The sequence below is a fragment of the Zingiber officinale genome, chromosome 8B, assembly GCF_018446385.1.
Source record: "Zingiber officinale cultivar Zhangliang chromosome 8B, Zo_v1.1, whole genome shotgun sequence".
Taxonomy (NCBI): domain Eukaryota; kingdom Viridiplantae; phylum Streptophyta; class Magnoliopsida; order Zingiberales; family Zingiberaceae; genus Zingiber; species Zingiber officinale.
In genome coordinates, this window is record NC_056001.1 from 63,422,387 (window position 1) to 63,436,827 (window position 14,441).

The window sequence follows — 14,441 nt, forward strand, 5'->3', positions numbered from 1 at the left end:
CAAGCAAGCGCAGAGCTCGTGAGCCAAGGGGGAGCAGATCCGAGAGATTGAAAGGCACGACGTCTATGCATTGAGCGAGTGTGAAGCCCATCGAAGGCTCGCTTATAACTTGCACTGGGATGAAAGTCTAGAATGTCGATCGGGAGGTCGTTGGTCACGAGAGCATGCTTCCTTATAACTCGCACTGGGGTGAGAGTCTAGAACCCGACCGAGAGATCATTGGTTGTGAAAACATGCTCGCTTATAACTCGTGCTGGGGTGGGAGTCTGAAATCTGACCAAGAGGTCGTTGGCTGCGAGAGCAGACTCACTTAATTATAACTTGTGCTGGGGTGATAGTCTGGAATCTGACCGAGAGGTCATTGGTCGCAAGAGCATGCTCTCATATAACTTGCGCTGGGGTGAGAGTATGGAATCTGACCGAAAGGTCGTTGGTTGCGAGAGCATGCTCTCTTATAACTTGCCCTGGAGTGAGAGTCTGGAAAGCCGACCGGGAGTTCGTTTGTCACGAGAGCATGCTCGCTTATAACTCGCGCTAGAGCGAGAGTCTAGAAAGTCGATCGAGAGATCGTTTGTCGTGAGAGCATGCTTCCTTATAACTCGCACTGGGATAAGAGTTTGGAATGCCGATTAGGAGGTTGTTAGTCGTGAGAGTATGCTCGTTTATAACTCACACAAGGGTGAGAGTCTAGAACGCCGACTGGGGCAAGAGGTCATTGGTCGCGAGAGTATGCTCTCTTATAACTCGCACTGGGACAAGAGTCTGGAACCCGACCGAGAGGTCATTGGTCGTGAAAGCATGCTCGCTTATAACTTACACTGGGGTGAGAGTCTAGAATGCCGACCGGGAGGTCGTTGGTCACGAGAGCATGCTCACTTATAACTCGTATTAGGGCGAGAGTCTAGAATCTGATCGAGAGGTCATTGGTCGCGAGAGCATGCTCGCTTATAACTCGTGCTAGGGTGATAGTTTGGAATCCGACCGAGAGGTCATTGGTCTCGAGGGTATGCTCGCTTATAACTTGCGCTGGAGCGAGAGTCTGGAATCTGACCGAGAGGTTGTTGGCCGTGAGAGCATGCTTACTTATAACTCACGCTGGAGCGAGTTTGGAATGTCGATCGGGAGGTCATTTATCGTGAGAGCATGCTCGCTTATAACTCGCACTGGATCGAGAGTCTGGAAAGATGATCGGGAGGTTGTTGGTCGTGAGAGCATGCTCGCTTATAACTCGCACTGAATCGAGAGTCTGGAAAGATGATCGGGAGGTTATTTGTCGTGAGAGCATGCTCGCTTATAACTCGCACTGGGTGAGAGTCTAGAATGTTGATCGGGAGGTCGTTGGTCGCAAGAGCATGCTCGTTTATAACTCACACTGGGGTGAGAGTCTAAAACGTTGACTGGGGCAAGAGGTCGTTGGTCGTGAGAGCATGCTCTCTTATAACTCCCACTGGCGCGAGAGTCTGGAATCCGACCGAGAGATTATTGGTCGTGAGAGCATGCTCGCTTATAACTCGTACTGGGGTGAGAGTATGGAATTTGACCGATAGGTCATTGTCCACGAGAGCATGCTCGTTTATAACTCACGCTGGGGCGAGAGTCTGGAATCTCAACCAGGAGGTTTGGTCGTGAGAGCATGCTCGCTTATAACTAGCACTGGGGTGAGAGTCTGGAATCTGACAGAGAGGTCCTTGGTCGCGAAAGCATGTTCGCTTATAACTCGCACTGGGGTGAGAGTTTGGAATGCCGACCGAGAGGTCATTGATGATACTCTGGTCTGAGACTGGTGGTGATATTCTGGCCTGAGACCAGTGGTGATAGCTCAACCCCCAATGGGGGAGATTGAGCCCTAAAGTTTATAGAAGCAGAGTCCGTAGCAATATTAGGGAGCAAAGCCTTTATCATACCTGATCACGGAGTGGCGTTGACCGACTAAGGATATGACTTGATCCCTTGACTCCCAAATATCTGCGAAGTCAGGCAGAGAATAATCTGAGCCCTGATTGCCAAAGGGAGTGAAGTTCATAGCAATATAAGGAAGTAGAGCCTGTATAGGATGAAGCAAAGAGCCGTGGGTGGAAGGTGCAGAGCCTGTAGACGTAAGAGGATGCAAAACCCCATAGGTGGATGGTGCAGAGCATATAGTAGTAATAGGGTGCAGAGCTCTATGGGTGGAGGATGCAGAGCTTGTAGCAGTAAGAGGATGCAGAGCCCCATGATGAAGGGTGTAGAGTCTATAACACACCTGATCGGGGAGCTGGGTCCCTAGTCCCTGATCGGGAAGTAAGGCCCCTATCCTGTAATCAAAGAGCGAGACCCCTAGATTCTGATCGGAAAGCTATACCGCGAGTCTCTGATCGGAGAGTTGTGTCCCTAGTATTTGATTAAGGAGTTGTGCCCCTAATATCAGATCGAGGAGTTGTGCCCCTAGTGTTCGATCAAAGATCTAGGGTTATAGTTTTTAATCAAGGGACTAGGATCTTACTCTGCAAAAAGGGAGTAGAGCCCGTAACATACCTGATCGAGGATCCGTGCCAACCGCTTGAGGATCTGTCTCGATCCCTTGACTCCTGAATACCCGTGGAGTCGGGGAAAAAATATAATGGACAAAACTAACTTGTCGGCCAGCTAAAGCTCCAAGTCAATTCCTCAACTCCCAAATACCCGTGGAGCGAGGGAAGAAGGTAATATGTTCGTCAAGATCCTTTGGGACTGTGATAATGGCAGAGAATCTTCCGACGCCGTCCATCTTCACGTTCCACAACAGGTGGAGAAGATTTCCACAGACGACGCCAAATTGATCCTGTTTGGAAACTGAGTCAAACGGACCGCCGAGTGAGGTGGATGAAATGTTGACCGAATCGCTATAGCCCAGAGGGGGGGGGGGTATGCTGAGATGACTTCTATGTTGACCAAGTTGTTAGAAATTCTCTAGTCCACACTACCTATAGCTAGCGACTGGGTTGCTCCGGTCCTTAGTACCCCGATGCTCAAAAATGATAACCCAGTCAAATGATCAAAATGCCCCTCCCTTTTCCTCTAATTCCTCCTATCTCATGTGATCCGGAAGAGAGATAAATTATGGAAAACTTCATCCAACTCAATGACCCAAGATGCATTTCACACACACCAAAAATCGATGTTATGACCTATTACAACAATATCATATATAATACTAACTGGGTCAGCCCGTAGGACAACGACATTCTTTAATGCCTAATATCACATTCATTTGGAGGAGCATTCCAACAATTAATTGGTCTGAAGCTTATTGTATTGAATCAGGGTTCGACCCTTCTTCGATTGGCGAACCTGTGGCACAGGTTCTATAATGCTAGAACTGATTGTCTTTGGTTGCAGTTTTAAATGATCCAAACACAAAACCAAATCAAAACCAAACGTAGTAATTAAAAAAGGAAAAGGGAGGAAACACCACATAGACCAACAATGAGCTATCACCTTCTTGGACATGTGAGTAAGAATTGTGCAACGACAAACAAATTCATGCACGATGTCCATCCAATACGAGGAAGAGGACCTTGCGGCCACCCTTGATGATGAATGGAGGCCAAACTGAGATGCTAATGTCGACGACAAAGGATCCCAGAGGTTATGGCGACGATCAGCTAGGACCAGTGACAAATGCCAATGGATTGTTTGGTGCAAGGGATAAATTTAAGAGTACAGTATTAAATGCCAAATAGTTGAAAGATGCAGAAAAGAAGCCATGCGTCATATATCCATCAACTGAGAGCCAGATAAGGGTTTCTTCTTTTTCTTGCTCTGTTTTTTCCGGACATCTATTCCTTGACTGTTTTTGAAGGAGGCTGAGTCCTCCTTAGATGTTCGTGGATGGCAACGAGTGGGTCCATCTGGAATACAAGATCATCCAACACCCGCTTCAAGTGAGCACCTTCTATTTGGCTAGAAAATGCATTGCATCAGCAGGTGAAGATAGTAGAAACGGAAAGAAAATTATAAAAGTTCAAGTAATTACACTAGTTTCTGCCTGTCCTTGGAGTTTGGCTTCGAGTTTTTTGAACTAATAGGCCTCTGGGTGGTATTCAATCTGGAAGAAATTCGGAAAGGGCTGAAAGATCATATGCCTTTAACTTACGCTGTCTTCTCCCTCTCTTTTTCTGCCCAAACAAGATTAGTCAACTTCAAGATTATTGATCCTATCCGAAATCTGAATTAGACAGATGCCGGCAAAGATAGTGTTGGTGTTGATGGAGAGATGACTTTGACGCACCCTGTGTATGCAGGTCGGAAAGGCGAACCCTCACGTGATACCCAATGATCCGTAGTGGGAATACTGGTGGTACTTAGACTCTACACATACTCAGACAAGCATCCAGAGCATTAGAGACCAAAAACTAAAGAAAAAGTCCCCGGCGCAGGCCCTCCGACGCTCAAATCATGTCCTTTTTCTCCGGAAAAAAGTAGTGTACGATGGAAGGAAAAAAGAACTATTAAAGACGAGTGTGGATGTGTACATACTTGGCCAAGGGAGAGGACCTCCCTTTTTATATGACTCTGCATACCTTTTGAGCCTGACCGCTATAAGAGAATGTCAGGTGTCAGGGTATGTCGGGTGAGAGAGGATATATGACGACCTTCTATTGATAGAAGGAAGGTTCCACTCTCAGGGAGTGACAAACCACTGGAATATTCCCTAGCGTATGACAGTTATTCTCTGACACTGTTGTTGCTTAGTGCTTTCCATCTTACCTAGGTTTAGCTATAAACAGCTCGGGATGACCGCTCAGATATGCTACCAGGAATGAGCCTTGATGAGATAATGAGCTGTGGTGAACCGACCGAGTTTTATCCGAGACTATGGCAAGGCATCAATCTTTCATGATTTAACCGCTGAAGAACCGGTCGGGAGTTGTCTTAGAAAAAGTACTAGAACCATCTATAAAGCCAGAGCTGGGAGAAATCCAATCAGTAGAGGGCAAGCCAGGAACTAGTCCAAGCTTCGTCTTATGTCTCAGATCGGAGTACCTGCCTTGACTGTGATTGACCAGGAATTATGCTGCTGGTGATGCGAGGTGGTCTAACTCTCATCTTTTCTTGATTATTGACTGTCACACCCTCTTGACTATTGACTGTCATGTCCCATTGACTTTTAACTATCTGGCTCCCTCGGGTTCCTCCTTTACGCGTTGTATCACAAGCCTCCCCTCCAAATCTAATCGAAGGAGGCCTAAGTCTAACTGACTAGATCTGGTATGCTTGCGGCTCATTTTGCACACTGGCGACGGGAGCATAGCCGACTATCCCTGCCGAGGCTGAATCCTCTTTGTACGGCTATTCGCTAGGTGATGCTAGAGATGTTTGGACAGATGGAAGCAAAACAAATGCCCATGTTGTTAACAAGTAGTCACGAGAATTGTGCTTGCTTGTACCTTATGTTGGGGCGAGAGTCCGGAGTACTGGCCGAGACGTCGTTGGTCGTGAGAGCATGCTCGTTTATAACTCGCACTGGGGTGAGAGTCTGGAACGCCAACCGAGAGGTCATCGGTCGCGAGAGCAGGTTCACTTATAACTCGCTCTAGGGTGAGAGGCTAGAACGCCGACCGAGAGGTCGTTGGTTGCGAGAGCAGCCTCACTTATAACTCGCACTAGGACGAGAGTCTGGAATATCAATCGGGAGGTCGTTGGTCGTGAGAGCATGTTCGCTTATAACTTGCTCTAAGGCATGAGTCGAGAATGCCGACCGAGAGGTCGTTGGTCGGGAGAGTAGGCTCGCTTATAACTCGCTCTAGGGTGAGAGTCTGGAACGCCGACTGAAAGGTCATTGGTCGCGAGAGCAAGCTCACTTATAACTTGCACTGGAGCGAGAGTTTGGATTGGGAGGTCGTTGATCACGAGAGCATGCTCGCTTATAACTCGCTTTAGGGTGAGAGTCTAGAATGTCGACCGAGCGGTCGTTGGTGGCGAGAGCAAACTCGCTTATAACTCACACTGGGGTGAGAGTCTGGAATATCGACCAAGAGGTCGTTGGTCGCGAGAACATGCTCACTTATAACTCGTACCGAGATGAGAATTTCGAATGCCGATTAAGAGATCGTTGGTAGAGTATCAAACAATGACTAAGCAAGAAACCAAAACAGGAAAAGAAAATAAAGTTCAGTTACCTTGCCAATTGAATTTTTTTGCGCTTAAGGAAACAACAGCATCTTGAACTTCTGAAATGATGACATAAAATCAAAATTAGATCTTTTTTTCAGCTTCAAATTTACTTGATAAAGAAGCCAAACACATTTAAAGAACAATCATAGACAGTAAAGGAATATCACAACGTCATGATTATGATAAGTTGATCAAAATAAAAGAAATTACCAGCATGAAAACTCAGCTATACATAAGCAATACTCAAACAATTTAAATATTCCCATGGTAATTATATTTTAGTAATACTAAACATGAACTGACCCAAGTTCTGTTTCACATATGAAAAGTAAATAACAATAGACCATATAATAAATTTCAAATCCAGATAGTTGGGCAGGTTATCATATTACATGATTACCAGCTACAAGTAGGACTTTAAGTTTACTATCCCTAAAATTTAAATAAGGATAAATTGTCAAAATTAATAATAATTGAAGTAATTAAGGTGTCATGGTCAATTTTTGAGGTTATATTTAATTTATTTGAGGAGATTTAATTGCAACTAGAGGTTGATTATAAGTTAGGTTGAGTTAGACACAAATTTAAGTCAATTTGGTTTTTATTAGAGTTGTATCAAACCACTATTGATGTTAATTCGAGTTTATCTTGCGAACAAGTCAACATAATATTATGAAATTAGCAACTTAACAAAGTTTCATTATCCTATTATCTTCAACTTGATTGAAGTCCTAAAGATAGTATATCTATGCATGCCATTAATAACTAAACTTGCTTTAGAACCAACTGAATTGCTTGGTAAGTATCAACAAACAAAAATGAAATGAAAAAACTTATATCTAAATACAAAGCAACAACGATCCACATGAAAAACAACTTACTTGCATATATAGAACTTTTGTTTCTTTTCAAGTTCGCAATTACAGCTTTTGGATTCCTTTATTGAAGAATTAGATCTGCAGAAGAGATTAAGCTTACACTCACTAGATGATAATTTGCAAAATCATGTTGAAGAATTAATTTGTACAGCCTACATCTAAACATGCTTGACAATGTTGATGACATGTAAGCAATGAAGGTAGCAAAGTTTAAAATTTCGATCCGTGCCAAGGTTTTGGTCCCAGATCAGAATGATACGGTTTCGATATCGTATAGTGCCATATCGATATGATTTCGATAGTTTTTATTTATATAGTAATTATTAGATAATTATGACATATTATAGGACACCAACAATACTACAGTAGATTTGAGAGTCAGACATCGAAGAGAAGGATGAGGGTGCAGTGAAATCACCCTCAATGATTGGTGTGGAGATAGGACGTACACCATCTATTTTAGCTCATTGTAGGAGCCCAGTAATGTATTTGCTCTGAGAGAGAAGACAACCTTTAGAATGTGAGAGAAACTCTATGCCAAAGAAAAAACGAGCATTTCCAAGATCCCGAATAGGAAACTCTTAACGGAGGAGATGTAGTAAAGTAGTAAGGTCGTTTTGATCACTATCAGTTATTAATATATCATCCACATAAATCAGAAAATTCTTCATTACTTTTGTAGAATAAGGAAGAATATGTTTTTGAGTCAGAAAATCCCTGATTATGAAGCCAGATAGATAGACGATGAAACATGCACGAGGTGCTTGTCGAAGACCATATATAGACTGTTGAAGTTGACACACATGTGTTGAAAGTTACGGGTGAATGAATCCAGGAGGTTGCTCCATATAAACAGTTTCTTCAAGGTATCCATGAAGGAAAGCATTGGAAACATATAATTGGCGTATTGGCCAATTGGAGCTTACAACTATAGATAGTAGCAATCTGATAGTTGTAATATTGATGACTAGACTAAAAGTATCATTGAAGTCAATACCTGACTGTTGATTAAAATCTTTAGCAACAAGACGAGCTTTGTAACGTTTAATAGAATCATCTGTATGATGCTTAACTCGGTAAACCCATTTAGAGCCCACAATATTCATAGATGAGGTACGAGGGACTAAGCTCCAGGTTGCATTATGAAGAAGAGCATCAAATTCTATAGCCATCGGAACACGCCAATATGGATCTTTGCCTGCCTGTGTAAAACTAGAAGGTTCAACAAAATTTGAAGAAGTAATAAGAGCACGTGGAAGAGGATAACGAGTGGAAACTAGTTGACATCGTGCATAAATATCGCTTAGAGAAAGCATTTGTCGAGGAATATCATCATTAGAGCTACTCGAAGATGAATGGTTAGACGAATGAAAATCAGAACTAGAGAGTGGATCACCACTAGCCGCCGAGTCTACACGAACTTGTAGAGATGGAGCAGGACCCAAGATACTATCCCCCCTTGTACTTTCAATATGTCCTGATGAATCAATATATGAGCCTTCTAGTATATTTCTTGGTGATATTAGATAGTTGCCTTGATTATCTGAAGAAAGATCTGAGGTAGCAACTGCAAACGGAAATAGAGATTCATCAAAAGTAACATGTCGAGAAATATATATCTGATTGGTTGAAATATGGAGGCAACGATACCCATGATGCAAATTACTATAACCAAGGAAAATATATTGTAAAGAGTGAGGGTTTAACTTGTGCTTAGAGTAAGGTTGTAGCCAAGCATAACATGCGCAACCAAAGATACGAAAGAAGGAGTAATCTGGAAGACAATGATAAAGTATTTCCAAGGGACACTTATTTTGAAGTAGTGGAGTGGGTAAATGATTGATAAGGTAGACTGTGATTTGGATGACATCATCCCAAAATTTAAGTGGAACCGAGGCATGATTAAGAAGAGCTAAGGCAGTTTCAATCACATGACGATGTTTTCTCTCGACGGATCCATTTTGTTCAGGAGTGTGGGGACAAGAGATTTGATAAATGATGCCAGAGGAAGTAAGATAATGATGAAGCACTTGATACTCTCCACCCAATCAGAATGAAGGGAGAGGATTTTATGATCAAAATAGCGCTCAACTTGTTTTTGAAAGTGACAAAAAATATCAAAGAGATCAGACTTTCTTTTTTATAGGAAAAATCCAAGTAAACTTACTGAAATTGTCAATAAAAATAACATAATAAAAAAAACCTTGATTAGATAAAATAGGAACAAGACCCCACACATCAGAGTGAATAATTTCTAAAAGAAAACTAGAAGTGTGAGAAGACACAAAAGGTAATTTATGATATTTTGCTTTCATGCACGCTTCACATAAATGAGAAGAGGAGGCTAAAGAAATTGGTAAACCATACTGGTTAATGATATTCTGAACAACACATAGAGACGGATGACCAAGACGTGCGTGCCAAGAGAATTTATCAGTGCGTTCTCCAACAAACACATTAGTATAGGTGGGCTGAAGATGATAAAGACTGTCTTCAATATTTCCTCAAAATAGAATATTTCCTGTTGTGGGATCCTTCACAAGACAATGATGGGGATGAAATTCAAAGAACACATTATTATCAAGAGCAAACTGACAGACAGAAAGTAAATTTTTAGTAATAGAAGGAACATGAAGAGTTTTGCGCATGCAAAAAGTATGTCCTCATGAGTGAAAAGATGTGTTTCCAATGTGAGTAATTTGCAAATCTAAGCCATTACCTATTTGTACCATGTCAGGTCCATCATAAGGTGAAGCTTCTGTGAGAATATTATATTCCGGTGTAACATGATGAGTTGCTCTAGAATTCGGATGTCATCCTGGGTTCTTAAGAGTCGATGAATGGGATGATCGAGCTATAGAATGCCAAGAAGGTGGTGGTCAATTTGAAGATGCATGCTCTCCTTGTGATATAGTTGGTTGTGTTGGATCGTAGCGTTCGATAGAGGGGGGGGGTGAATATCGATTAAAATTTTTTGAAAGAGTACGCAGCGGAAAAGTCGAAGGCCAAAACAATGCTAACACAATAACTTTTTACTTGGTTCGGAGCCTTTGGCGACTCCTACTCCAAGGCCCGGACGCAAGGGTGCTTTCGATGGACAATCACTAATAATTCGACAGAATATTACAAGTTAAGTATAGGAATTAATTAGTAAACGAAAAATCCGACAATTATGAAAAATAAGACAGAAAGAAAAACTTGTCGGTGAGCTTTAGCAACGTCGCAGAAGCACAGAAGAGCTGATTGTGAGTTGTTTTTCTGACTCCAGCCTTGACCCTCCTTATATAGGAGGTTCGGGGCGCCCGGAACCTTCAAGGCGCCCTGGATGTGACATAGCCGAGCCAATCAATGAGCTCCACTTGGCGAGGCGACGTTGGGATAAAATTTCACCTCCCGGGCGCCCGGACCTCCAGGCGCCCGGAACCATCCCGGGCGCCCGGAACCATCCCGGGCGCTCGGAACCATCCCTGTGAAAATCTAGAATAGACTTCGCAACTGTTTACTTCGGTAATCAGTATTTGTGAAGTAATATATTACAATCAACTTCGATAATAAATTTGATGTAGTAAATACTATTTTAGACTTCATAGATTAAAAAATGTGAATCTCACTTTTAATTTTATCTATCATTTTACTTCATAATATAAATTTGATGAAGTAATAAGTCACAATATCAAACTAATATATCTAAGTGTTGAAGTAATAAGTTTGAACCGGTTTAAAAAAAAAATTCTGTTGAACCGGTTAATTTTTTCCACGCGTGAACCTTAACCCTACGCCCTCTTAACCGGTAATACTATTATTTTTTTTCGCCATTTTGCTTCACTGCTCTTCCCTCTTCGTGATTTTTCGCCCGACGCACCCTTTGCCCGGCGACCTTCGACTCCCCCCGCAACGTACGGAGATCGCGACCTTCGAGTCCCCCCCTCCCTCCCCAACGCACGGAGATCCTTTCCTCTCTACAGCACAGGTTTTGTTCCCTCACTACAAGAAAAAATATCTATTATGATATTTTCTTTACGACACTAATTAAAAAATGTCCTTATAAATATTTTATAACTACACTTATTAAAACTGATTAGTTTTTTATAAAACAAGATCATATTAAACCAATGACACATTTTATAAATGTCATCGTAGTATAAACATATTTGACCTAAACTTTTCCTTTCCAACTCCCGATCCTTTCCTCTTTGTCACGCCCTTCCCAACCCTACCCGATCCTTTAGTCTCAACAGCGCCCTTCCCACTCGATCCCTTCCTTTCCTCTCTGTAGCATTTCTTCCCTCTCTTACCCCGTTCTTTCCTTTCTTCTCTACATGGCAGCCAGGTTTCTTCCCTCTCCGTGGCAAGCAAGGAGCAGCTCATCGGTAACCCTATTTCTTATTTCTTTCCTCTCTATAGTACCACGAGCTGCCTTGCCAGACGACGAGTGGCCGCTTTGTATGTGACCACACTCGAGGGGGCCGCAACCTCGCTAGGCTACTGGTTCGCTAGAGGCTAGTTCATGAACAGTCACACGCGAAGGGGTCGATGCCTAGCCAGGCAACCGATTCACAAACAACCGCACACGAAGGGGCAGATGCCTCACCGGGTAGTGGCCTGTTCCGAGGCGTGACATCGCTACCTGCTTTTGAAACTCTAGGCCTTTTATTTTTTCCTAATTAATTTGATCTGCATTAGTTGAATAACTATAGGGACTTTAATCATGAATTGGTTGGTTTTGTTGACTGTGAATATTATAGAGAAGTTACTTAGTTGTGTTTGCTATTGATAATTATACATAATATTTGTGATGTTTGTAATTTAGACTATGTGTTTGCCACAAATAAAAAGAAAGTCCAAGTAGGGAAGAGGAGATTATAAATTCTTCTTTTGGTCTCTTTCTTGGCTTTGCTCTTGTTATACCTGTATTTCTGTTAGTTTTTCCTTGGTGGATGCATAACTTTACATGACATGAAATGAAAATCTAGTGTCGTTATCATAGAAGAAACATTTTTGGAATTCAAGTTTGTATGCTCTTATGTCCCTATTCATGAATGTTCTGATAGTTTTTCATTTCAAACAATTGCTTGATTAGATGTCTTATTCTAGAGCTTGTAATGGATTGATTAACATCTTTTTAAAAATTTCATGATTCATTAGATTGCTGTGAAGGAATATCCTTCTTGATGATTATCATATGCTGATATGCCTTTATGCCAAAAGAGCTTGTATATTGTATTGTAATGTAATATTTAAAAAGGATTACCCTTCTTTACAAAATGTTTCCATATATCTTTGCCTTAATGATATAAGGGTGTGGTTAACATTTAGCAGAACTTAAATGAAGAAATTCAGTTTGTAATTCTTTGTTTTTAAATGTTATAAAATTGATTTTCCAAGTCAAATGACAATAACATATAAATTTGTTTCTTGTCTTATGCAGGTTTTGATAAACAAAATCAACAAGTCCATAGTGGCTCTTCTACCAATTATAAAAAGAGTTGTATATAGAGAATCTCTTTTATCCCTATCTATTTCATCATTTTTTGTTCATTTTTTTTCTATTTCTTTCTACTTTATGGGTTTAAAACCTGGTGATGTGGCAAAATAAAGTTTTTCCATGGGTTACAACATCATACCCTTGAGATTTAATATTGTTCTTTGACCCTTCATAGTTCTTTTTGTTTTTATTATTCTAAAGAGTTGGCAAAGGACTATTTCATATAGTGGCTACGTGTTTTTTTAGAAAATGGCCCAAGTGGACTACCTAGTTCTGGAGGATGATGTAAAGAAAACAAATTTAATGTGTTGTTTTGTAGTTGCTAGTTCATTTGATATTAAAAGTAATTTTAATTCTCTCCATTGTGGAATTCAAGGATACTTTTTCTCCCCATAGAGGAAGGCTACATTTTGAACTTTGAATTATGAACATCTTGGATGTAGAATGGCATTAGTCATCTTATATATTTTTGATATTACAGTATGGCATTAAATATAAACATGTTATTGCTAAGATCTGTCTTTGGTTTTGATATTATAATTCACATTAAAGATTCATGTATTTATTTCTTTGTAGGGTTACAAAAAGTGAGGAGTCATAAGCATCTATGAGTTCCGGTAAAAGTTTTATATATCCATGGTGATGACGAGCATGGGCCTAACTTGTAAGTATTTGTTACTTTTTAATGTGTCTAGTGCAACAATTGAATACTAATGTTGATTGACATGTAAAGTTTGTTGATTTATTTTGTTATTAATGGTGTTTGCTTTGGTAATGCACATATCCTGTTATGAACTATTATGTGGGTTTTACTTGGACTATTATTTTGTTATTAATGGACTATTATGTGGGTTTTACTTGGACTATGCCGGGTTAGCTAACTACAAGGGTACATATAGTAGTTAAATAGGATATATAACCTGCATACAACACTAATCTTAAATTTCATCACAAGAACCAAATTCTGGTGCCATATATTTATTTATAGATGCTTCATTTGTTGTGCTTAACCATATCACTTCTAATGCTTACACCTGCAAAATACCAAAATACAATTCTTTATTTCCATATTGTCTGCTATATATATAATGCATACAGGTGTTTATGAATGTATCCTCTATGTAGGTTATTCATGAAAAGCAAAAAGAACGAACGATGCATTATAAATATCATCACAGATTGTCTCGCAAAGGTTACATCGGTTTAAAGGCTGAATTGATAAGCTACCATACATTATACTTGGCATTTTCAAGTAAGTATTTAATATTATGTAACTGATCATTTTTGGAATTGTAGGGGGAGAAAAAATTAATTGCTGAAAATGAGGAAGTTGATAGATCGTTGCTTTGGCGTAAAGCTCGTGAGGACAAATCTGACAACATTACAAATATAGAAGGTGAATTTATTCTTTATGAAATATTTTCTTTATAAAATATTAAGTCATTTGTCATTGATCCTTAAACTTTTGTTAATGATTCAGTTTGCAGCATCAAAAAATAAATAGTATTACAATCAATCTCAGTATGATGAAGTCAGAAGTGAATGGAGCGAATTCGTCTATTTCTATGTGGGTGCCTAAGTGTAAGGTATGATATAAATTTTAGATTGTATTTAGAGATTTATGGACACAAAAGTTTTGAAGTTATGGTTAAACATTTCTTTTATGAATACACTTTTGGATTGTATTTGATAGATATTTGTGATATATTTATTCAATTTTGGTGATGAAAATTATTGTGTTAAGCAAAATATTATGATATACACTTTTGTCAATTAAATTTGTATTGTAGTAAAATATAGTCAACTACTTCGATACTATAAATAAAAATGATGAAGTAATACAACACATAAGACTTTAATAAATTTAAATATTGTCGTAGTTAAAGAAACTATTTACTTTGCCACTGATTAAAATCGTTGAAGTCATTTGTATGTATTACTGC